We start from the raw sequence: 3,826 nt of genomic DNA on the forward strand, positions 1-3,826 counted from the left end.
TCCCAGCCAAGACGCCAGCCATTTCTTCTACTAGGTGGTTGTCTATCCCCTTGGAATTTGCTTTCTCGAGGGATCTGATGATAATTACAAAAGAATACTGCGTTGGGAAGATGAACCCTTTTTTACCCACCTCGTGGTACTCCTACTCGATCAAAAACCCCACTCCCTCCTTCACGCAGCTCAGAGTTAAGGAACAGATGATGGTGGAAAGGGTCACCCATTCGGGACTTGCATGTTAAGGGGACTTAGTGATTCACCTAATGTTGATTGGGAAGCTGGCGTGCTGGGGCTAGCGCCCAGCATGGCCCAAGTCCTGTCTTCAAAGGGTGGCAGGAGCCAGGGAGCCAGATGGTCCCCGTGAAAGTGAGGGGCACCCCCTGCACCAAGGCCGGCGCCCTAGCCCAGAGCCTGGGAAGTGGGAGAAGATGACTGATGCCTCATGTTTCCATCAGGCCCTTACTTGGCAGCACAACGGAAGCTAGTCTCTGGGCAAACAAACACTCCCACACTCTGAGCTCCTCTTGTCCTAGAGCCCAGACTTCTACCTCCCCTTCCTAGCATCTTGAGTCCCATCCAGGGATGCAGGAATCAAATTCAGGAGGTACAAGGCTCGTCGCTCCCGGTGCCCCAACTCCACAGTTGATTGTTCGGGCCGGGCGGGCATCCCCCGGGGCGTGCTTCGCCTCCAGTGGCCGTCCAGCAAGGTCTGGCTGAACCTGGGAAGAGGCCAGCGATGCTGCCCCACATCCTCTCTGATGCACGGAACAACCCCTAACAACAGAAGCTTCTCCAATCCAAATGTGGGCAGTTGCTGTGGTTAGAAACCCTATCTGGTGTCTCTGCCTTGCTTGAAGCCTCATCCAGATGAGCCTGGGGGCCCCTGGGAGGCTCCGTCAGTTAAGCATCAACTCTTGATTTCAACTCAGGTCCTGATCCCAGGGTCGTGAGATCGAGTCCGGCGTTGGGCTCGGCGCTCAGTGTGAAGTCTGCCTGGGATTCTCTCTCCTTCTCCCTCTGCCCCTCCTTGCTCATCCTATCTCTCTAAACAAAAAAGAGGAGTCTGAGGCCTCTACGGGACTGGTTTAGGCCTCCCACCTCCAGATTGCTGCAGCTTATGTGTGGAACATTCTGGATCCCTGGCATGGCCATGGGAGCCTGGCGTCCTCAGACACACTATCTTCATCCTAATTCATGCTACTCCTCCACTTCCATGGCCTTCCCACACCTGTGGCTGCAGGACACGCCCACAGAGAGTCCCACGGGGAGCCAGAATGCCATGCCCTCCAACTCCCCATCCCCACTGGCAAGGTGCCCTTAGAACACAGCCATGCCAGGCATCTTCCTGAGGGACCCAGTTTGGAGAGGGAGGTAGTGGTCCTGCAAGGAGAAAGCACGAGGACCAGTGTGTGCGCGTGGGAGGAATTGCAGTGCAAGCGCTGTGTGAGAAAACACACTGGAAACTTCCTGGAACCCTAAGTGCTTTTGTGAGAGCAGTAGGAGAGAAGAAAAGTAGGAAGAGACGGGATTGCAAGCTGGTGGGTGGAGGGCAGATGCGGCCAGACCTCGCACAGAGTGCTGAGGAGTGTGGGCCAGCGGCATGCGGGGCTTGAAGCCAGGGAGTAAACGCAGACTCTGGACGGCTAACTGGCCCCAGAGTAGTAGGCACTGCAGGACGGCAAGGATGGAATCAGAGCCCCGAGGCAAAGGTTGGGCTGTATTCCTTCTGGGACACAGCAGAGTCATCTGCCAAGGTAAAAAGCTCTGGGTAGAGACAAGTGAAGGGATCTGAAAGCTATCGGGGACGAGGACTCATCAGGGCTTGGACTGAGGGAGTGGGGGAAGCAGGGAGGGCAAGGCTAGGGCCCCAGCCCAGGGGGATGCAAAGCACTGGCTTCGGGGGCAAGTTTCTGGACAGATTGAGTTAGAAATCCTGGGGGCCATCCAGGTGGCAGTGTCAGGAGGAACTGCCTTGAACTCAGCAGAGCACGTGCTTGGAGACCCACAGTTACAGGCAGTGGACCCCGTGGGGGTGGACAGATGGCCCCAGACAGAACCAAGAGGAGCGCCCAGGCAGTAAAGGAGTCCCAGGGAGAAGGAAAAGGTGTGCCGGGAAAGGCAGAGTCCGTGCAGAGAAGAGACCTCTGAGAGGAAGAGGAAATGTCAACAGTGTCAAACGCTGCGGAGATATGAAGCAAGGTAAGGGCGGAAAAAACATCCCCTGACTCCGTGACGCAATCAGAAAAGCAAGATAACTCATGGCCTCTGCCTGTCTCTTCCCGAGCCGCTGACTCACAGCCAAGGACACAAAATCGTGCTTCCGCCTCGCCCTGGAAAGCCACCACTTTTGTACCCAAGTTCTGGACTGTCCAGGGGGGACAGGACCTGCCTCTGTGGTTGTAAGGTCCTGGTTAGCTGGTTAGGGGCCCTTTCCAATCACCCTCTCCAGAGGGCACAGCTGAATCCTTTGGGACGGGCAAGGGATGCGGGGATCCGGAACTCTGGGGCAGAGACGGGAGCCCCGGGGTCTGCCAGGAACTGGCTGCCGAGCCTCTGGGGAGCCTCAGGGACCATACGTGGTGGGGCCACTGGGCAGGGAGGCAGCAGAGCCTTCAGGGTCCAACAACTGGGGCTCACTGCGGCCACCAGGGCAAACCCTGCCCAGTCATGATGGAATTTTGTTAAAATGAGAATGCTAGTCGTCTTATTACTTTTTACCTCTGCTCATAAAAAGAGATTTTTTTTCCCATCTCTTTTAAATATGGTTGCTCTCAGACCAGTGACTGTCCAACCTGCCTGAGCCCATGGAAACAGGAGTGTGGCCACTTGGGTGGGGAACAAGAAAGAGGAAAGAAAAAGGAAAAAGCTGGAGGATGGGGCCTGGGAGGGTCCAGTTCCTCTTCAACTCTGTTTTTCACTCACACGCCAGTGGGTGAGTGACCACCAGAGGCGTCACGTGGAGAGAGTGAGTGGTTCGCCTTTGCTGCACGTGATTCCTCGGGCACGCACAAGTGCACCCAAAATGGCTCAAAGTCTTACGACATGGTGGTTTTAGAAATTTCGCTCACCGTTCCTTCTTAAGCAGGAAATTTGTCAGAAACCCAGCCCATGCCATGGGTGCTGTGGGGTCGGCCCAGACGCCCTCTTCAGGGTCAGTGCACCCACCCTCCCAGCTGCTGGGGACGGGGACCAACCTCAGCCACTGGGGTCTGCCTTCTCTGGGCTCTGTCCCTTCCCAGAGGACAATTAAGGCCCATGACCGGCTGATGGAGGGTTGCAAGGGCCTGGCCCCTTCCCTCCACGTGGGACAGAACTGAAGGACCATCCCAGGCCAAGAGCTCCTCACGGGGTCAGTGGGGGCTTCGAGGCTCTCCACACTGGGGTCTGCTTCTCCCTCTGTCCAGTCCTGCCCCACCCACTCGCTGACTGGGGTGCCCCCCGGAAGCCCTCCCCAGCCAGGCGTTGGCCTGCAGCTGTCCCTCTGAGCTCTGGACTCCCAGGAATTAGATCGAAAATAGTCTGGTTCCTCGTTTCAACTTTCTCTTCCGCAGAAACTCAGAGGCTGATAGTAATAAAATGTCTCCCCCCTGGGTTCTGTTGTCCTTGCCTTGCCCCATTTCTAGATGCAGGTGGATGGCCGCTCAGCCACCTAAAGAAGACATTGGGAGCAGAAGGGAGGAGAGAAGAGGCTGTGCCCCTCTTCACCTGGCTAAATCCCACTCAGGCTTTCTGCTTAGACAGCCCCTCCCGTGGGACACCATCCCGGGTCCCTCTGGACAGGGCAGGTGTCCTCGCCCACGGCCCCCCTGGCTCCCGTGTGCTTCCCCCA

The sequence above is a fragment of the Mustela erminea genome, chromosome 1 (assembly GCF_009829155.1).
Source record: "Mustela erminea isolate mMusErm1 chromosome 1, mMusErm1.Pri, whole genome shotgun sequence".
NCBI lineage: Eukaryota > Metazoa > Chordata > Mammalia > Carnivora > Mustelidae > Mustela > Mustela erminea.